This window comes from Tursiops truncatus, chromosome 17 (assembly GCF_011762595.2).
Source record: "Tursiops truncatus isolate mTurTru1 chromosome 17, mTurTru1.mat.Y, whole genome shotgun sequence".
Classification (NCBI taxonomy): Eukaryota; Metazoa; Chordata; class Mammalia; order Artiodactyla; family Delphinidae; genus Tursiops; species Tursiops truncatus.
Genome location: NC_047050.1, coordinates 32,090,328 through 32,113,617, shown reverse-complemented (window position 1 = coordinate 32,113,617; position 23,290 = coordinate 32,090,328). Strand labels below are relative to the sequence as shown.

The 23,290-nt window shown below is 38.3% G+C and overlaps 1 long non-coding RNA gene across 1 annotated transcript; it reads left to right on the top strand.

Moving 5' to 3' along the window:
- Positions 1 to 4,082: 4,082 nt before the first annotated feature.
- On the top strand, positions 4,083 to 22,925 carry LOC141276879 (uncharacterized). The gene is made up of 3 exons (XR_012327130.1): positions 4,083 to 4,115; positions 15,018 to 15,103; positions 22,847 to 22,925. It is a non-coding gene; the product is annotated as an uncharacterized lncRNA (long non-coding RNA).
- The last annotated feature ends 365 nt before the right edge of the window (positions 22,926 to 23,290 follow it).

Below are 23,290 nucleotides of genomic sequence, written 5' to 3'. Positions count from 1 at the left end.
AGAAGGGAAGAGGAAGAGGAGAGGAAGTGGGGTGGAACCTGCACCCCTTTGGGGGAGCTGAAGGAGATGAGAGTTTCCCACATCCAGGGAAGACCCCTTACTGGCGGGGAGATCAGTTGGGACAGAAGGGGAGCTTCAAGGGCTATCAGAGGAGAGCACAGCAGCTGATCTGTGGCAGTTAGGACAGAGTGAGACCTACACAGATGGTCTGTGCCACGTCCCTGTGTGCTCCACCTTGAGATGTGTGTCCACTGGTGCAAATGGGGGTTGAGTGCTGGAACATGGGGTTTGGAGAGCAGACACACGGAGAGGACTTCTGTTGGCTGCAAGGAGACAGACTGAGTGGATGTTAGTGAGGAAATCTGCAACTGGGAATGCTTGCAGAGGAAACCTGGACCACCATAGAAGTGAAGAGTCATTGTTGAGTGATGTGAAAGGGGTGGATTTGCCATTGCAGCCTCTCTCCATACATGCCAGACTCCACCTCCCTGGGAACTAAGAAGGGTCCCCACTGGGGCCAGCATTCTTGTGCCCATGGCTACTAGCTACTCCATGTGCCCTGTCCCCACCATGACTCCTGCAACCCCAGCTGCCACCACCTCTGAGTCCCTTCCTTGCCTAGGCAGAGGTGGGGCTGAAACCACAGCTGAGCCCCAGAGGCTGTAGATCTAAGGAAAAAAAGCTGAAATCTTTCCTTACAGCTGCACAAACCACAAATTGACATCCCTGTGACTGGCTTTGTAAACTCAGTGCCTACAGAACATCTGAACAGACAATGAGTGCTCCCACAGCTAAGATGGGTCTAGCTTTAGCAGCTGTACACTTTGTGGGCACATAAAATTGGGGATTGGGCCAGAGTCTGAGCTGCCCTCTTAGCACCTACAAAGGGTCCAGATACATGATTACTGCAATCCTGGGACCTGACTTCAGTGGATCTATGCTGGTGACCTGGTGAAAACAATGTCTGAGGACACCAGGGCCAATTGCCGGCATATCCATGGTTAAGATGGGGCCAAGAGCAGTGCTAACAACAGTGTAATCTGAGAGCTTACACAATGGGTGAAAAGTGACACAACAGAGCACACCCACAGGCTTGGGTGGCTTCCCTCCAAGTGGGAGTGCTCCAGTCCTGCCTACTACACACCACAGATCAGAAACAGAACAAATAAATAGATCTGGGGGTCTCTACTCCAACAACTAGGGAGGAGACTCCACCTCTGACAGGGCAATGACAACCATGGAGCAAAGGGAAGGCCCTGCTCAATATCCAGTGCAGGTTCTGGTCACCACAACATCAGTCACACCATCTATAAAGGGGATAACAGCCAGCATACACTGAGGAAAGAGGTGGCAGACATCTATACTAAAAACAACACCTGCACCAAAAAATATTAAACCCACAGAGGCTACACAGGGATGTTCCTACATGAAATAGCCCTCCAAGACAGTTTAAGATCTGGCATTAGGTGGAAAAAAACCCTAGAGTATTTAGCCTTGAAGGCTAGCAGGGCTTGAGTACAGGATATCCACATGGCTGGGGGAAACAGAGATTCTACCCTTGGAAGGCATGCACAAGGTCTCACATGCACTGGGACCCAGCACAAAGCAATACCCCCATAGGAACCTGAGTTACTCCTACCTAAGTGTCTTGGAGGGTCTCCTGGGGAGGCAAAGGTCGACTATAACTCTCTGTGAGGGCAAGGACACTGGTAGCAGAAGCCCCAGGGAATATTGATTGGAATTAGCTCTCCTAGAGGTCAACATTTTGGAACTAAGGCCCCACCCAACAACCTTCAGGCTCTAGTGTTGGAAAATCTCAGGCCAAACAACAACCAAGATAGGAACACAGCCTCGCCCATCAGAACACAGGCTACCTAAAGTCATACTGAGCTCACAGCCACCTCAAAATGCACCACTTGAAATGGCCCTGCCCATCAGAGGGACAAGACCCAGCTCCACCCACCAGAGAACAGGCACCAGTCCCTTCCACCAGGAAGCCTGCACAATACCCTGGACCAACCTCACATATGAGGGGACAGACACCAGAAGCAAGAGGAACAACAATCCTGCAGCCTGTGGAAAGGAGACCACAAACTCAGAAAGTAGACAAAATGAGAAGGCAGAGAAATATGTTGCAAATGAAGGAACAAGATAAAAACCCACAAGAGCAACTAAATGAAGAGGAGATAGGCAATCTACCTGAAAGAGAATTCAGAGTAATGATAGTAAAGATGATCCAAAATCTTGGAAAAAGAATGGAGGCACAGATCAAGAAGATACAACAAATGTTTAACAAAAAGCTAGGAGATGTAAAGAACAAACAAACAGAGATAAACAATACAATAAATGAAATGAAAAATACACTAGAAAGAATCAATAACAGAGTAACTGAGGCAGAAGAACGAATAAGTGAGCTGGAAGACAGAGTGGTGGAAGTCACTGTCACAGAACAGAATAAAGAAAAAAAAAGAAAAAAATGAGGACAGTCTCAGAGAAATCTGGGAAAATATTAAACACACCAACATTCACGTTAAAGGGGTCCCAGAAGGAGAAGAGAAAGAGAAAGGGCTTGAGAAAGTACTTGAAGATATTATAGTTGAAAACTTTGCTAACATGAGAAAGGAAACACTCACTCAAGTCCAAGAAGTGCAGAAAATCCCATACAGGATGACCCACAGAAAACATCATTCTCAATAGTGAAAAACTGAAAGCATTTCCTCTAAGATCAGGAACAAGACAAGGATGTCCACTCTCTCCACTTTTATTCAACATAGTTTTGAAAGTCCTAGCCACAGCAATAGAGAAGAAAAAGAAATAAAAGGAATCCTAGTTGGAAAAGAACAAGTAAAACTATCACTGTTTGCAGATGACATTATATTATACATAGAGAATCCTAAACTACTAGAGCTCATCAATGAATGTGATAAAATAGCAGGATACAAAATTAATGCACAGAAATCTCTTGCTTTCCTATACACTAAAAAAATAATCAGAAAGAGAAATCAAGGAAACAATCCCATTTACCATCACATCAAAAAAATAAAATAGCTAGGAATAAACTTAACTAAGGTGGTAAAAGTCCTGTACTCAGAAAACCATAAGATATTGTTGAAAGAAATCAAAGATGACACAGACTGATGGAGAGATACACTGTGTTCTTGGATTGGAAGAATCAATATTCTCCATATGACTATACTCTCAAAGTAATCTATGGATTCAATGCAATCCCTAGCAAATTACATAGCATTTCTTACAGAATTAGAACAAAACTTTTACAATTTCTATGGAAACACAAAAGTCCCTGAATAGCCAAAGCAATCTTGAGAAAGAACAACAGAGCTGGAGGAATCAACCTCCTTGACTTCAGAGTAAACTACAAAGCTACAGTCATCAAAACAGTATGGTACTGGCACAAAAACAGACATATAGATCAATGGAACAGGATAGAAAGTCAAGAGATAAACCCATACATCTATGGTCACCTAAGCTATGACAAAGGAGCAAAGTATATACAATGGAGAAAAGAACAGAATGTTCATAGCAACACTATTTACAATAGCCAAGTCATGGAAATCACAGAAGTGCACCCTAACAGATGATTGGTTTAAGAAGTGTGGTTTATATATCAATGGAATATTACTCAGCCATAGAGAAGAATTAAAATTTTCCATTTACAGCAACACAGACAGATCTAGAGAGTATTATACTTAGTGAAGTCAGATAGAGAATGAGAATTACTATATGATATCACTTATAGGTGGAATCTAAAAAATAATACAGATGAATCTATATACAAAACAGAAACAGATTCACATAGAAAACTAACTTATGGTTACCAAAGGGGTAGTGGGGAAGGAATAAATAAGGCTATGGGATTAACATAATATACATAAGATAGATAAGTAACAAGAATTTATACCACAGGGAACAAAAAAAGTAGGCTAGTGGCTCTGAAGGAAATTGATGAACAATGACTTCTTGAAGAGTATAACACATGAGCTAGGGACTGAAATATATAATTTAAACTACCTGTTTTACAGGCAAAGGAAACTCAATGAGAAAAGACAGAATTATGTGAAACAGTGATGCCTGTCTAGAAAAGCATAGAGTATTGGGTAAGTGAGGAGAGAAATACTGAAGAAAGATCATCCTTTCAGGAGATAATTAGTAAATAGAAAAGGGTCAGAACACAGAAGGCCTTAAGGATTTGAGACTTTTTCCTGAGGGCCAATGGGAAATTATTGAAGAATTTTAAACCGTTGAGCTAACATGATCAGAATTATGTCTTAGAGAAAATATCACAGCAGCATGGAAGCAGAACTAGGGAATGAGAGATTATAGGATAAATATTAAATTAAATTAAATTAAATTGCCAATAAGGAGACATTGCTAGACAGCAAGGAAAATAGTAAAGTAATATCTACATGCTTTACCTTCATGTTTGTGTCTCTTTCTGACATTTTTTAGGCTTACCAAGGCACTTCCCATATATCACTTAATTTAATCATCATAACAACCCTCAGAAGTAGAAAACATTACAGATTATTTTTAAATGGACATTCAGAAATTATGTAATTTGTTCAAAGTCTCACAGCTAATAAATAAAAGTCAACTAGGACTCAAACCGATATCAATTTATTATAGTAAAGATTGCCAACATTTATTGATTTCTCATTGGGTGTTAGACACTGTATTGTTTTAGTTATATTATTGCAACCCTTACAAAATCCCTCTGATGTATATACTAGTATGATTATTCCCACTTTATGTAAAAAGAAAAACAAAGAATTTGTATAATTTACCCCAGGTCATCCAACCAGTAACTAGCAACAGCAGATTTCAGACCTAGGACCTTGAACTACAGAGGTCATACTCTTTACAATTAAACTGGTCTGATCACAGCTACCTGAAGTTGCTTACCCTATATCAAAACTAAATCCAGACATAATTTTGAGTTATCCTCCCAGACTTTTAGCTGAAACATAGGTTGTTGCATTCATTTCTGAATACTTATAAACTAAAACACTCCAAACATTATTTGTACATATTTTGGCAGGATACCAAAAATTGACTTATTTTCCAGTAAAAGATAACTTGTCTCTCAGTAATTTTAATGAAGTAATCCAACTCTCTCTTGCTCTTACCTAGTTAAAAAATAAAATAACTCATGGTCTATATTCAGTAGTTTCCATGACAATCTGATATTACACAGTATCAGATAATTGTGATCTTATACTTACTACTTTCTGCAAAGAGGTTGAAACTACAAATAGGATCTTATCAGAACTAAACAACTAAAAACACATTTAACTAGAATATGACAAGATTTTAAAGCAGCTATTAATGGTTTTCACTACAGGAATTTTCAAATTATCAGAACATCAAAACATATATTGAGTATTACTTCAGTGCCTAAAAATTTAGCAACTTCTTCTTTCAATTGTAATACTTTTGTAAAAATGCCAGTATGCAAGAGGAACAAAGAGCATCTCCTATTTCCATGTTGCCTTGTATCCTTTCTTTCATATGGTTAATGTTATGTTTTTTTTCTCATTTTACATATCTCTATTTACACATTTATTTCAAGACAGTTTTTCTAATTCCAGAAATATCAGGGATAAACATACGGGTTGAATATAATGGATCTTGTGGATGACAGGTAATTAAAAATAATTTTGCCTTTCTGTTACCTATGGCAAAATAGAGAATGGTCTTCCAGATGGAGACCCTCCCAGGTGGGTGCCTACATCCACTGATATTTCTGCTTTCATGTATCCCCTGAGCTTTCTTCTCTTAATATTTTGTGAATAGCTGGGTGGACAGAGGGAATTATGGCCATAGCATCCTGAAAGAAGATGAGCAATCTAAGGAAAGAAAATAAAGTAAGGAATAATGAAGAAAGCAGGACCTAGTGAGAGTCAGAATGACTCTTTGCAGGTTATGCAGCCAACATGTTCCAAGGCAGATTCCAACTCTTTTGAGTTGGTTGTGTCTAATATATGACACGAAGATAGCTTGCTGTTAACAATATCAACTGGGCAAAAACACTCAAGAAAGTCTGAAAAATATTGTTTTCTTTTGTTGTGAATTAATTTCAACCTAAAATATGAAGTCTGAAAAAAAAAAAAACATGTTTTCTCACAGATAAAAATATATGGTAGTAGAACATGCCACCAGTGTACCCTACCTCCCTTTTAGTTTAATGATCTGGGTGAGTTTTTTCAATTCCAAATCCTCAAGTTTCTTACATGCGAAATAGGAATAAAAGAGGCTACTTCATTGGAAGAGTATCAGCTGATGCACATAAATATTTTGGCTCATAGTACATTTTCAATAAATGTTAAGAGGAATAGAAAAAAGAATTATTTTTGTTATAGTTGTTTTTAGATTCTAGGTAGGAAAATAATAGGAAGTTTTTGTAAACTCATTTCTGATTAAGAATGCTAGAAGGCAACATAATGCTTTGCAATGAGAAAACTTAAGGAATGAACTTTGGTCACATTTTAAGAAAGAAAAATAAAATGGGAGAACTACACATTGACATAATGAAAATTTATTTTGAGTCAGATAAACTGATAAGCATTTCAAATCATAATTATTATATAATTAGAAAAGTTAAAAGCAATGAGATAAACTTTTACATTTTAAACACACCAAGAAACAGCCAAGATGGTGAGGTAGGAACATACTGAGCTCAGTTCCTCCCATGCGTACACCAAAATTACAACAGTTTACAGAGAAATAATCAATGAGAATGACCTGAAGACTAGCAGAAAAAAAACTTTTACAACTAAAGATATAAAGAAGGAACTACAATGAGATACTAGGAGAGGCAGGGTATAGTTAAGTCCCCCAGTCAATGACCCAAGAACAGAAAGATAATTACAATTGCAGAGATTCTCCCCAAGGACCATGGGGTCCAAGCCTCACATCAGGTTCCTCAGCCCGGGGTTCCTGCACTAAGAAGGTAAGCCCCCAGAACATCAGATGTTGAAGGTCGTAGGCGCTTACTTTTGGGAGAGTCAGAGGGCTGTAGGGAATAGAGACTTTGCTCTTAAGGGTACACACAAAATATCACACACTCCAACACTCATAGTAGAAGCAGTAATTTGAAAGAAGCTTGGCTCAGACACACTTGCTGATCTTGGAGAGTCTCATGGAGAATCAGAAGGCAACTGGAACTCAACCTGGGGACATAGACACCAGCAGCAGTCACTTTTGGGAACTTGCCCTACCATGAGGACACTGGCGCTGCAAGCACCGTTTTGCAATCTTTCCTCTAGCTTATTGGCCTTGGGACCCATCTCCACCCACCATGCAGTACTCACTAGCCCTGGGATGCCCCAAGCCAAGCAGCTAGCCAAGTGAAGACATAGCCTCAGTCACCAGCAGATAAGCAGTTGTATAATCCCCTGAGCCCCAAGCCACCACAGGACCTGGAACCACCACCAGAGCGCCTAGGACTTGGCCTCACCCACCACTGAGCAGACAATAGCCGAGGGACACCCTCATCCCTGGCTCTGCCCATCATCAGGCCAATATCAGCTCCCAGACATCTTAGGCCCTTCAGCCAGTTCCCCAGGAATGGTCCCATCCTCTATCAGGTCAACACTAGCTCCAAGGACCACTGGCCCTACAGCCAGCCACACCAGGGACCAGATACACCCACCAGTGGGCCTCAGCATCTCCAGGGCTCTGCAACCGGCCAACTCATGACCCATCCCCACCCATCAGTAAGCTGGCAGCCTTCCCCCTAAGCAGGCCCTGGAATACAACTGGATGGGGGGCCAACCAAGCTGACCAGCACACCCACAGTAGTCAGCCCAATGCAACATACATAGGACACACACAGCACACATAGAGAGCATGCCTAGAGCACATAGCTCTGGTGACCAGAGGGGAATATGCTGTTGGGCCCTGTAGGGTGTCTCCTACTTAAGGCCATTTCTCCAAGATAAGGATATGTAGCCAACCTACCAAATACATAGAAATAAGAACAGCAAATTAGGCAAAATGAAGCAACAGAAGAATGTGTTTCAAATGAAGGAATAGTATAAAAACTCTCATGAAGCACTAAGTGAAGTGGAGATAAGCGATGTACTCGATAAAGAGTTCAAAGTAATGATCATAAAGATGCTCAAAGAACTCAGGAGAAGAATGAATGAACACAGTGAAAAGTTAGAATTTTCTAAGAAAGAGTTAGGAAAAATAAAGAAGAACGAAACAGAGCTGAAGAATACAATAACTGAAATAAAAAATACATCAGAAAGAATCAACAGTTGTTTAGGTGATAAAGAGGAATGGACCAGTGAACTGTAAGACAGAATAGTAGAAATCACTTAAGCTGAACAGAAAAAAGAAAAAAAGGGAATTAAAAAAATGAGAACAGTTTAAGAGACCTCTGGGACAATGTCAAGTATACTAACATTCACATTATAGGCATCTCAGAAGGGTTAGAGAGAGAGAGAAAAGGGGCAGAGAACATATTTGAAAACATAATAGCTGAACACTTCCTAACCTGGGACAGGAAAGTAATATCCAGGTTCGGGAAACACAGAGAGTCCCAGACAAGATGAACCCAAAGAGGTTCACATCAAGGTGCATTTTACTTAAAATTGCACTGTTGGTGTGATGTAAATTGTGCAGGCACTATGGAAAATATTATGGAGGTTCCTTACAAAACTAAAAACAGAACTACTGTATGATCCAACAGTTCCACTCCTGGGTATAAATAAGAAGAAAACAAGAAACACTAATTTGAAAAGATGTCTGCACCGTTGTATTCATTTCAGCTTTATTTACAATAGCCAAGTTATGGAAGCAACCTAAGTTCTAATCAATAGATGAATGCATAAAAAAGATGTGGTATGTATATATACAATAGATTACTACTCAGCCATACACAAGAATGAAATTTTGCCATTTGTGATAGCATGGATGGACCTAGAATGTATTATGTTAAGTGAAATAAGTCAGTCAGTGAAAGACAAAGGACATATGATTTCACTTACATGTGGAATCTAAAAAACAAATGAACAAATATAATAAAATAGAAACAGAGTCTTAGATACAGAAAATCAACAGGTGGTTTTCAGGGGCTGGGGAGTGGGGGGATGAGAGGAATAGGAGAGGCAGAAAGAAGTATAGTTTTCCAGTTACAAAATAAATGAATCATAGGTATGAAATATATAGTGTGGGGAATATAGTCAATGATAATGTAATATCTTTGTGTGGTGAAAGATGGTAGCTAGACTTATTGTGGTGATCCTTTTGGGATGTATGGAAATACCAAATAACTGTGTTGTGCACCAGGAACTAACGTAGTGTTATAAGCCAATTATACTTCAAAAACAAAGAAACAAACAAACAAACACGTAGAAAAATAAATCAGATTTATGGTTACCAGAGGTGGGGGAGCGAATTGGGTGGGGGAGAAAGGGAATTGGATTGAAGGTGGTCAGAAGTTAAAAACTTCCAATTATAAGATAAATAAATGTTTGGGATGTAATGTAAGACAGGACTGATATAATTAACACTGCTGTATGTTGTATATCAAAGTTGTTAAGAGAGAATATCCTAAGAGTTCTCATGACAAGGAAAACATTTTCTTCTTTTCAAAAAATTTTGTTTTTGAAATAAAACAAAACATTATAGTTGTTTTAGTTATATAAACAAACTATATAACTAAACATAGTTATGGTGGTAATAATTTAAAGATGTATTACGGCAAATTATGCTCTATACCTTAAACTTATCAACATATAGTTCTGTATGTCTATTATATCTCAATAAACCTGAAATTAACAAATACATAAATAAGATCTAAAAAGAAACAAACAAAAAGAAATGTAATCTCAGTAGACCTATATAGTTTGTGTTTTACAGTGTTGTTTTATTTTGAGTAACATGGACAGGTGGTTAAGGAAGGTTAAATATTTTCAGTGCTTAAAATCTCCAAAGGTCTGCATCTGGCCCTAGTACCAGAGAAATACCACCTCACTCTAGTCCCAGCTCCTATGGCATGCTTCAAACCCCACCTCCCATTCTTCACCAACCAGGTCTACCCACCTTATCTCTTTTCAGAGGGTGGTTGGAATGCTGGCTTCCACTTCCTCAGATACTATATGAAGGTGAGCTGGGAAATGAGAGCAAAAAACTGACAGTTTTCCTCCAATTAATTCACAGTTAAATTTTATTTTCTTAGAGATTTTGACACTTTTACAGCTTGTTTTGTATTATAAGGTACATTGTATGCTTTCTTAAGCACATTAACACTTGCATATTTTTATGTAATTTAAAAACTCAATGAGAGTCAATAAATGTTTTAATTAACCATAATTTTAAAACATCTATGAGAAGTATAGTTTATATTTGCTTTAAAGTCATATTAATTTTAACTTTAAAAAAGTTTAAATGCTAATTTTTCTTGTTATTTTAACTCAAGTCACATGATTAATTACACTTAAGTATCAATATATTACATTGAATAAGAAGTTAACCCCCACTACCCAGTACCTTGCCTGAACATTTCTCATAATTATGTTAATGTTTAAATACAAATATTTTGGAAAAAAATTCTCTAAGTTGTAGTTAAATGCTTTGAGGATGTAATGAATGAATATACTTTAAGTTGTTTGACTTAATTAAGACTGCTTATCTTTCCTATTTTCCTAATTTCCAAGCATAAATTGGCTTGTTTTGGGAAAACCCTTTGATATGCCTTAGTGTTTTCCTGTAGTTTGAACTCAGTTTGTAGTTTTTGATCTTGCTTTTGAAGTATTTAAAAAATAAGTCTTAAAATCTCTTTTTATTTTTTTCCAGTTATTTTTATTTTATTTTTCAACTATGTTGTTATCTTTATTTTTTTCACAGTTTTTTAAAAAAATTTATTGGAGTATAGTTGCTTTACAATGTTGTGTTACTTTCTGCTGTACAGCAAAGTGAATCAGTTATGCACATACATATATTCCCTCTTTTTTAGATTTCCTTCTCATTTAGGCCACCACAGAGCATTGAGTAGAGTTCCCTGTGCTCTACAGTAGGTTCTCATTAGTTATCTATTTTATACAAAGTAGTGTATATATGTCAATCCCATTCTCCCAATTCATCCGCCCCCCTTCCCCCTTGGTATCCATAACTTTGTTCTCTACATCTGTGTCTCGATTTCTCCTTTGCAAATAAGTTCATCTGTACCATTTTTCTAGAATCCACATGTAAGTGATATTATATGATATTTGTTTTTCTCTTTCTGACTTACTTCACTCTGTATGACAGTCTCTAGGTCTATCCATGTCTCTGTAAATGGCACTATTTCATTCATTTTTATGGCTGAGTAATGTTCCATTGTATATATGTACCACAACTTTTTGTTGTGTTCTTCTTCTCCAATAAATTTTATTCAAACAGCCCTCCCCAATTTTCTCCTAATCCCTAGTAAAAGCTTACCTTCCCTTTGTCTCTTTGGACTTGCCTATGGATTATCATGGTTTACATTTTTCTTTTTTTTTTTCTGATGACCTTGGGTGCTTTTTATTTTTTAACGTCTTTATTGAAGTACAATTGCCCCACAATGGTGTGTTAGTTACTGCTTTATAACAAAGTGAATCAGCTATACATACACACATATCCCCATATCTCCTTCCTCTTGCATCTCTTTCCCACCTTCCCTATCCCACCCCTCTAGGCAGTCACAAAACACAGAGCTGATCTCCCCGTGCCATGCAGCTGCCCCCCACCAGCCATCCATTTTACATTTGGTAGTGAATATATGTCCATACCAGTTCTCGCACTTGGTACCAGCTTACCCCTCCCCCTCCTTGTGTCCTCAAGTCCATTCTCTATGTCTGCGTCCCTATTCCTGTCCTGTCCCTAGGTTCTTTAGAACCTTTTCTTTAGATTCCATATATATGTGTTAGCACACACTATTTGTTTTTCTCTTTCTGACTTACTTCACTCTATATGACAGATTCTAGGTCCAACCACCTCACTAAAAATAACTCAATCTTGTTTCTTTTTATGGCTGAGTAATATTCCATTGTATATATGTGCCACATCTTCTTTATCCATTCACCTGTTGATGGACACTTAGGTTGCTTCCATGTCCTGGCTATTGTAAATAGAGCTGCAATGAACATTGTGGTACATGACTCTTTTTGAATTATGGTTTTCTCAGGGTATATGCCCAGTAGTGGGATTGCTAGGTTATATGGTAGCTCTATTTTTAGTTTTTTAGGGAACCTCCATACTGTTCTCCATAGTGTCTGTACCAATTTACATTCCAACCAACACTGCAAAGGGTTCCCTTTCCTCTGCACCCTCTCTAGCATTTATTATTTGTCAATTTTTTATGAAGGCCACTCTGACCAGTGTGAGGTGATACCTCATTGTACTTATGGTTTGAATTTCTCTAATAATTAGAGATGTTAAGCATCCTTTCATGTGCCTCTTGGCCACCTGTATATTTTCTTTGGAGAAATGTCTATTTAGGTCTACCACATAGTTTTTGATTGTTTGTTTTCTTGATATTGAGCTGCATAAGCTTTTGTTTTCTTGGAGATTAATCCTTTGTCAGTTGCTTTGTTTGCAAATATTTTCTCCCATTCTGAGGGTTGTCTTTTCATTTTGTTTGTGTTTTCCTTTACTTTGCAAAAGCTTTTAAGTTTAATTATGTCCCAATAATTTATTTTTGTTTTTATTTTCATTACTCTAAGAGGTTGGTCAAAAAAGATCTTGCTCTGATTTATTTCAAAGAGTGTTTATCCTATGTTTTCCTTTAAGAGTTTCATAGTGTCTGGTCTTACATTTAGGTCTTTATTCCGTTTTGAGTTTATTTTTGTGTATGGGGATAGGGAGTGTTCTAATTTCATTCTTTTACATGTAGCTGTCTGGTTTTTCTAGCATCACTTATTGAAGTGTCTTTTCTTCATTGTATATTCTTGGCTCTTTTAATAGATTCATTGACCATAGGTGCATGGGTTTATCTCTGGGCTTTCTATCCTGTTCCATTGATCTATGTTTCTGGTTTTATGCCAGTATCATACTATCTTGATTACTGTAGCACTGTAGTATAGTCTGAAATCAGGGAGCCTGATTCCTCCACCTCAATTTTTCTTTCTCAAGATTGTGTTGGCTTTTCAGTTTCCATACAAATTGTAAAATTTTTTGTTCTAATTCTGTGAAAAATGCTATTGGTAATTTGATAGGGATTTCATTGCATCTGTAGACTGCTATGGGTAGTATAGTCATTTTCACAATATTGTTTCTTCCAGTCCAAGAACATGGTATGTCTTTCCATCTGTTTGTGTCATCTTTGACTTCTTTCATCAGTATCTTATAGTTTTCTGTGTACAGGTATTTTGTCTCTTAGGTAGGTTTGTTCCTAGGTATTTTATTCTTTTGTTGTGATGGTAAATGGGATTGTTTCCTTAATTTTTGTTTCTGATCTTTCATTGTTAGTGTATAGGAATGCAAGAGATTTCTGTGTATTAATTTTGTATACTTCAAATTTAACAAATTTATTGATAAGCTCTAATAGTTTTCTGGTGGTCTGTTTAGAATTTTCGACGTATAGTATCATGTCGTCTGCAAACAGTAGCAGTTTTACTTCTTTTCCAGTTTGGATTCCTTTTATTTTTTTAATTCTCTGATCACTGTGGCTAGGACTTCCAAAACTACGTTGAATAAATGTGGTGAGAGAGGACATCCTTGTCTTGTTCATGATCTTAGAGTAAATGCTTTCAGTTTTACACTATTGAGAATGATACTTGCAGTGGGTTTTTTGTATATGTCCTTTACTGTGTTAAGGTATGTTCCCTCTCTTCCCACTTTCTGGAGAGTTTCTATCATAAATGGGTGTAGAATTTTATCAAAACTTCTTCAGCATTTATTGAGATGACATATGGCTTTTATTCTTCAGTTCGTTAATGTGGTGTATCACATTGATTGTTTTACTTATGTTGAAGAATCCTTGCATCCCTGGGATAAATCTCACTTGATCATGGTTTATGATCCTTTTAATGTGTCATTGGATTCTGTTTGCTAGTGTTTTGTGGAGGAGTTTTGCATCTATGTTCATCAGTGATATTGGCCTATAATTTTCTTTTTTTGCAATATCTTTGTCTGGTGATGGTGGTCTCATAGGATGAACTTGGGAGTGTTCCTCCTTCTGCAATTTTTGGAAGAGTTTGAGAAGAATAGGTGTTAGCTATTCTCTAAATGCTTGTTAGAATTTACCTGTGAAGCCATCTGGTCCTGGATTTTTGTGTGTTGGAAGATTTTTAGTCACAGTTTCAATTTCATTACTTGCAATTGACCTGTTCATATTTTCTACCTTTACCTGGTTTAATACTGGAGGGTTGTACTTTTCTAAGAATCTGTCCATTTCTTCCAATTTGTCCATTCTGTTGGCATATAGTTGCTGTAGTAGTCTCTTTTTATCCTTTGTATTTCTGTGTTGTCAGTTGTAACTTCTCCTTTTTCATTTCTAATTTTATTGATTTGAGTCATCCCCCTTTTTTTCTTGATGAGTCTAGCTAAAGGTTTGTCAATTTTTTTTTATCTTCTCAAAGAACCAGATTTTAGTTTTATTGATATTTTCTACTGTTTTTCTCATCTTTATTTCATTTATTTCTGGTCTGATCTTTATGTTCTGTCCTTCTACTAACTTTGTGTTTTGTTTGTTCTTCTTTCTTGAGTTGCTTTAGTCATAAGTTTAGGTTGTTTATTTGAGATTTTTCATGTTTCTTGAGGTAGGATTGAATTGCTATAAATTTCCATCTTAGAACTGCTTTTGCTGCATCCCATAGGCTTTGTGTGTCATGTTTTCGTTGGCAGTTTTTTCTAGGTTTATTTGATTTCCTCTGACTTTTTCATTGATCCATTGGTTATTGAATAGCATATTGTTTAGCCTCAATTTGTTTGTGTTTTTTACATTTTTTTCCCTATAATTGGTTTCTAATCTCATAATGTTGCAGTCAGAATAGATGCTTGATATGATTTCAATATTCTTAAATTTACAGAGGCTTGATTTGTGACCCAAGATATGATCTACCCAGGCAAATGTTCCATGTGCACTTGAGAAGAAAGTGTATTCTGCTGCTTTCAGGTAGAATGTCCTGTAAATATTAATTAAGTCTATCTGGTTTAATGTGTCATTTAATGCTTGTGTTTCCATATTAATTTTCTGTCTGTATGATCTGTCCATTGTTGTAAGTGTGGTGTTAAAGTCCTCCACTATTATTGTGTTACTGTTGATTTCCCATTTTACAGCCATTAGCATTTGCCTTAGGTATTGAGGTGGTCCTATGTTGGGTGCATAAATATCTACATTTGTTATATCTTCTTCTTGGATTGATCCCTAGATCATTAGTAGTGTCCTTCCTTGTCTCTTATAACAGTCTTTATTTTAAAGTCTATTTTGTCTGATATGAGTATTGTTACTCCAGTTTTCTTTTGATTTCCATTTGCATGGAATATTTTTTCCATTCCCTCACTTTCAGTCTGTATGTATCCCTAGGTCTGAAATGGGTCTCTTGTAGACAGTATATATACAGGTCTTGTTTTTGTATTCATTCAGCCAGTCTATGTCTTTTGGTTGGAGCATTTAATCCATTTACATTTGAGGTAATTATCAATATGTTATGTTCCTATTGCCACTTTCTTTTTTGTTTAGGGTTTGTTTTAGTATGTCTTTTTTTTTTTTCTTCCTTTCCTCTTTTGTTCTCTTCCCTGTGTTTCCCACCTAGAGAAGTTCCTTTAGCAATTGTTGGAAATCTGGTTTGGTGGTATTGAATTTTCTTAGCTTTTGCTTGTCTGTAAAGCTTTTGATTTCTCTATTGAATCTGAATGAGACCCTTGCTGGGTAGAGTAATCTTAGAGTAAAAAAAAGTAATTTTTTCCCTTTCATCACTTTAAATATATCCTGCCTCTCCCTTCTGGCCTGCAGAATTTCTGCTGAAAAATCAGCTGATAACCTTATGGGGTTTCCCTTGTATGTTATTTGTTGATTTTCCCTTGTTGCTTTTAATAATATTTTTTGTATTTAATTTTTGTTATTTTGATTATTATATGTGTCAGTGTTCCTCCTTGAGTTTATCCTATATGGGAGTCTTTGCAGTTCCTGGACTTGGGTGACTATTTCCTTTCTTATATTAGGGAAGTTTTCAACTATGATATCTTCTATATTTTCTCAGGCCCTTTCACTATTTCTTCTTCTTCTGGGACCCCTATAATTCAAATGTTGTTGAGTTTAATTCTGCCCCAGAAGCCTCTGACTGTTCTCATTTCTTTTCTTTCTTTTTTTGAAATTTTTATTGGAGTATATTTACTTTACAATGTTGTGTTAATTTCTACTGTACTGCAAAGTGAATCAGCTATACATATACATATAGCCCCTCTTTTTTGGATTTCCTTCCCATTTAGGTCACCATAGAGCAATGAATAGAGTTCCCTGTGCTATACAGTAGGTTCTCATTAGTTATCTATTTTATATATAGTGTCAATAGAGTATATATGTCAATTCCAGTCTCCCAATTCATCCCACCCCTCCTTCCCCCCTTGGTATCCACACTTTTGTCTCTAAGTCTTTGTCTCTATTTCTGCTTTGTAAATGAGATTGTCTATATAATTTTTTTCAGATTCCACATATGTGTGTTAATAAATGACATTTGATTTTTCTCTTTCTGACTTACTTCACTCTGTATGATTGTCTCTAGATCCATCCACATCTCTACAAATGACCCAATTTCATTCCTTTTTATGGTTGAGTAATATTCTATTGTATATATTTACCACATCTTCTTTATCTATTCCTCTGTTGATGGACATTTAGGTTGTTTCCATGTCCTGGATGTTGTAAATAGTGTTGCAATGAACATTGTGGTGCATATGTCTTTTTGAATTATGGTTTTCCCTGGGCATATATGCCCAGTAGTGGGATTCCTGGGTCATATGGTAGTTTTATTTTTACTTTTTTAAGGAACCTCCATACTGTTCTCCATAGTAGCTGTATCAATTTACATTCCCACCAACAGTGCAAGAGGGTTCCCTTTTCTCCACACCCTCTCCAGCATTTATTGTTTGTAGATTTTGAGATGATGGCCATTCTGACTGGTGTAAGGTGATATCTCACTGTAGTTTTGATTTGCATTTCTTTTCATTCTTTTTTCTTTATTCTGTTCTGCAGCAGTGATTTCCACCATTCTGTCTTCCAGGTCACTTATCTATTCTTCTTCTTCAGTTATTCTTCCATTAATTCCTTCTAGTATATTTTTCATTTCAGTTATAGTCTTGTTCATCTCTGTTTGTTTGTTCTTTATTTCTTCTAGGTCTTTGCTAAACTTTTCTTGTATCTTCTCGATTCATGCCTCCATTCTCTTTCTCACATCTTGGATCATCTTTACTATCCTAACTCTGAATTCTTTTTCAGATAGATTGCTTATGTCCTCTTCATTTAGTTGTTCTTGTAGGTTTTTATCTTGCTCCTTCATCTGCAACATATTTCTTTGTCATCTCATTTTTTCAAGCTTATTGTGCCTGTAATCTCCTATCTGCAGGCTGCAGGATCATAGTTCCCCTTGCTTTTGGTGTCTACCCCCTGGTGGGTGAGTTTGGTCCATTAGCTTGTGCTGTTATCCCCTTGATAGGGAGTGTGGTTGGTGTTGTGTTGAACAGAGCCCACCCTAGATATTGAGTGCTGCCTCTTCTTTGCTGCCTCTACCTTGTCAGGGATGCGGTCTGTCCCTTAGTTGTTGGAGTAGAGGCCCCCAGATCTGTTTCTGTGAGGTAGATGGGATTGGATCACTCCCCTTGGTAGAGCAGCTCCACCGGATGTATTCATATGTGATTGTGTCCCATTGTGTCCCCTTTCACCTGTTGTGCAGGCTCACAAAATATACTACTGTAACTGCTTTTGGACCTGCCTTAACTTTGAGTATGTCAACAATTGCCCCTGCTGTCTCTCAGGCATTGTTATCACCCAGTCATTGGCACGGGTCCACTGAGTTTAGGTCCCAGTAATGTGTTAATCATATACCTGGACCTACTGTGTGGGCTATGTAGGCAGCTTGAATTCTGGTCTGGCCCTACCCTCATGTGTAGATGCCCACAGAGCCCACAACTACTAAAGCCAGACCCATGATAGGGGGTTTGACTGGTGTGGTGACAAAAGTCTGCCCTGGATACTGAGCAGGACCTCTCTTTTGCTCTGTGGTTGTCACTGGCCTATCAGGGGCAGGGTCTGCTCCCTTGTTGTTGGAGTATAGAGGTCCCCAGATCTTCTTCTTAGCTGTGTTTCTGATCTGTGGTGTGAGGTAGGTGGGGTTGGAGCACTCTCACTGGGATGGAAGCTACTGAGTATTTATCCTCCAGAGCTATTCACCTGTGAGTGTGCTCTGTTGTCACCTTTCACCTGTTGTGCAATGTCTCAGATTATGCTGACGTTGGTACTACTCTAGGTCTCCCTTAATTGTGGATATTCTGGCAATTTGCCCTGGTGTCTCTCAGATGTTGCTTTTGCCAGGTCACCAGAGTAGATGCACTGAAGTCAGATTCCAGGATTGCAATAATGGATCTGGACCTGTTGTGGGTGTTATGGGGGCAGCTCAGACTTTAGCCTGGCCTAGCCCACATGTGTATGGGTCCACAAAATCTACAATTGCTAAAGCTAGGTCCATCTTTGTTGTGGGAGCACTTGTCCATTCAGATGTTTTGTAGGTGCTGAGTTTTTCCAAGCCAGTAATGGGGAAGTCAATTCATGGCTTGTGCAGCTATGAGGAGATTTCAGCTTTTCTTCCTTAGTTGCATGGCCCCTGGGGCTCAACGGTGGTTTTAGCTCCACCTTTGTGTGTGGGCCACCCACAGGGTCTGCTCCTGAGGCTGCCCTGGAGCACCCATGTCTGCCCCAGTGATGACAGGGTGTAGAGATTGCACAGCTCCTGAGGTAGTTGGAGCCCCAGCGGTGACAGGTGCATGGGGGAGTGAACAGACAAGAGAGATCTGACCCTGTCGATGATAAGGAGTGTGGGGAGGCTGGTGGCCACAGGCGTGAGAGACCTGGCCCTGGTGGGAGACTTTCTGAGCTCCTGGCTACAGGCACGATATGGCCAGCCCTGGCCAGGGCCTTTTCTCATACCTGGTGACAGACACGTGACGGCCAGCCCCAATGGAGGCCTTTCTTAGTGCCTGGGGGCCAGGGGCTGGCGAGTGGAGAGAGAGGCTGCAATGGAAGCTCCACCTCCTGTGTGTCATTCAATAATGGTGTCTTGCTTCTATGGAAGCCGGGCTTTCTTCCACAGGCATTCCTGGTTGTGGATTTCCTCACTTCTGTTCCCTCAGTCTGTCTCCTCTCACCCAGCAGCAGTCCTCTCCCTGGGTTTGCTCTCCAATCCCCATGTTCCAGCCTCCAGCCTCCAGCCCCCATGCATACTGGTGGACACACATCCCAGGCTGGGCACATAGGACTGTGGCACAGACCATCTGTGTAGATCTCACTCTGTCCTGCTTGCCACAGATAGGCTGTTTCCCTTTCCTCTGACAGCTCCAGAAGTTCTCCTGTCCCACCTGATCTCCCCATCAGTGAGGAGGTTTCCCTGGATGCAGGAACCTCTCCACTCCTTCAGCTCCCCTCAACCCCGGGGGCACAGGCCCCATCCCACCTCCTCTTCTCTTCTTTTTCCCTTCTTCTTTCTTTCATCCTACCTAGTTACATAGGGATCTTTCTTGTCCTTTCTGGTGTCCAAGGTCTTCTGCTAATGTTCAGCCAGTGCTCTATGAGAACTGTTCTATCTGTAGATGTATTCTTGAGCATTTGTGGAGAGAGATGAATTCCACATCCTCCTACTCCTCCACCATCTTGCTTTCCTCCAAGAAAAAGATTTTAATATAAGTTCCATTTTTTATCCAGGAGTGAATAAATATTATACTTTAGATAATAATAAAATTAAAAAATTTTTCCCCCAACATTATACCTCTGGTATGTTTATCCTCTGTGATGAAATACTTATATGGCCTGCATGAGAAAATACATACATGTGAAGTAAACGAAGGTCTTTGTTTTTAAGTCATGAAAATAATCAATGTGCTTTAGAATTCTGATGAGATATGCCTCAAGTTTTGTAAGGAAGACATGTACTTATTCTTTTTAGATTTCCATTTTTAGGTGTAACACTTTATATTACATTGAGAGCTATTAGTAAGTTAAGGTTATGAAGTCCTCATGCTACAGAGGCTGAACAATAATCATAAAGAGACCTATTATTTAAAGAGATTTGGAGTGAATTCAGATATGGGAAGGTCAATTTTTTTGACCCTGCCCCATACTTCACTTCTCTACCAGTTATCTTTTATTATCTTCTTAAGGCACAAGAGTTTTGTATGGCTATAATTTTTATAATTGTTCTTCTCTGATTTCCTTTGTTCTTGTAGTTTCCAAACAAATTGCTTTATAACGATGGTTTCCAAACATGGAACCCTGTTTCACTTGATCATCCAGTCAAAATTGGCTTGTTCAAGGATAGCTGACTCATCAGCAGTAGATGGAGTCCAAGGCCAGTTTCCCTAGCCCCCCATAAATTCTTATTTATTTATTTATTTTGAATTTTATTTTATTTTTTTATACAGCAGGTTCTTATTAGTTATCTATTTTATACATATTAGTGTATATATGTCAATCCCAATCTCCCAATTCATCCCACCACCACCACCCTATAAACTCTTGACTATTAAGAATCATCTTTATCTTGTTCACAGCTGTGTCCTTGGTACTTAGCCTAGTGTATTGCACACAACAGGATTCTCTGTTTACAAAATAAATAAATAAATAACTATAATGTTAAGAAATGTACTGGAAACTATAATTCAGTGGCTAGAGGGCCAACAAATAACTTGGTTTAGGTGGAAGAAGTGCAAGACCAGGAAATAGAAAATTTGAGAATTCATCCTGGGTTTGCTCCTTAGTCTAATAATAATAATGTCAGTGATACAAGTGATGATGAGGATGATCATGATAATGATGGTATCTCACAGTTATCCCACACTTAAAACTGATTAATCCTGGACTAAGTGGCACACATTGTCTTATTTAATTCTCACAAAACTCTATAAGTTAGATACTATAGATATTCCATTTTACAGATGAGGAAAGGGAAGCTTAGGGAAGTTAAGTAACTTGTCTAATGCCATATACTACAGAGTGGTAGAACTCTGGACCTGGAAAATGTTAAATCAATATAACTGAAAGTCCAAAGCTTAGAACTCAACTTCAATTTACCTGCAATTTCTCATGGTTTCCAAACTTTGTGGTTAGTTTCGCCTTCAGTCCAGTTTCCATTATGGTAGTAAAATGGTTGTCAGTAGTTACATAAGGCTACAAGTCTCCTTTGTCACTTACTACTAGAAGAGAGAACACTTTTCTTTTCCAGACATCCTCAGTAAATGTCTCTTTGTCCTCAATTAAGTCATGTGTTCAGGCCTGAATCAATTACTATGACCATGGGAATAAACTCAATCAAGGTCAAGCTAGAAGTACAGTTAGCTTCTCTCAAGCTACATGAATCCCAGCTAAATTCTGGGAAGGCAATCAATAGTTATATATCGCACACTTATAGACATAAAGTATTGTTTTAATAGTCTTATTTATTAAATATATAGACTGAAGACCTTCCCTAAGTAGAACAATGTAATTTTTTTAAAAAATTATTTATTTATTTTTGGCTGAATTGGGTCTTTGTTGCTGCACACAGGCTTTCTCTAGTTGTGGTGAGCAGAGGCTACTCTTCCTGTGGTGCACGGGCTTCTCACTGCAGTGTCTTCTCTTGTTGTGGAGCATGGGATCTAGGCATGAGGGCTTCAGTAGAGTGGCTCGCAGGCTCTAGAGCACAGGCTCAGCAGTTGTGGCTTGCGGGCTCTAGAGTGCAGGCTCAGTAGTTGTGGTACACGGACTTAGTTTCTCTGTGGCATGTGGGATCTTCCCAGACCAGGGCTCAAACTCATGTCCCTTGCATTGGTAGGTGGATTCTTAACCACTGAGCCACCACGGAAGTCCCAGAACAATGTAATTTTATAAAAATTAATTAATCTCTTAACACAAATATGTTTTATTTTTCCTAGCTTTATTGAGATAAAGTTTACATATAACATTGTGTAAGTTTAAGGTGTACAACGTGTTGATTTGGTACACTTGTATATTGTGAAATGATTACCACAGTAGCATTAGTTAACAGCTCCACCACCTCACATAATTACCATTTTCTTTTTTGTGGTGAAAACATTTAAGATCTACTTTCTTAGCAAGTTTCAAGTATATAATATTGTCAGCTATATAAATAGATTATTGTTTATTTGATGAAGGACATTGTATGGAGTTGAATAGTGTCTCTCCAGAATTCTTGTTCATCCAGAACCTCAGAGTATGAACTTATTTGGAAATGTAGTCTTTGCAAGTGTAATTTGTTAAATTAAGATGAGGTCATACTGCATTATGGTGGAACCTAAATCCAATAACTGGTGCCATGTGCTATGGTCTGAATGTTTGTGTCCCTGAAAAACTCATGTGTTGAAATTCTAAAGCCCAATGTGAGGATATTAGAAGGCGGGGCCTTTGGAAGGTACTTAGGCAATGAGGGTGAAACCCTCATGAATGGGATTAGTTCCATTACAAAAGAGGCTCCAAAGAGCTAGTTGGCTCCTTATACCATGTAAGGTAACAATAGGAAGTTTGAAACCTGGAAGGGAGCTCTCACCTACCAGACTGTGCTGGCACCCTGATCTTGGACATCCAGCCCCCAGAACTGTGAGAAATAAATGCCTGTTGTTTATAAGCCACCTAGTTTCTGGTATTTTGCTATTGCAGCCTGGCTGGACTAAGACACCATGTGAACACACAGATAAACAGAGACATACAGAGGGAAGAAGGACATGTGACAGTTGAGGCAGAGATTAGAGTTATGCTGCCACAAGCCAAAGAACATCAGGAGCTACAGGAAGCTGCAAGAGGCAAGGAAGAATCTTTTCTTAGAGCCTTCAGAGGAAGCCAACACCTTGATTTAAGACTTTTAAGCTAAAAAACTGTGAGATAATAAATTTCTGTTGTTTGAAGTCATCCAGGTTTTGTGCTTTGTTGTGGAAGCTCTGGGAAACTAATATGGATTCCATGGACAGATATATCAGACAGATGGTGTAATGGAAGACTATATATGCACAGTCTAAAACTGACAAAGCACTTAACATCCAGAATGTCCAAGACCCTCATTCAAATCAACCAGAAAAAAAAAATAGAAAAAAGGTGAATACAAGA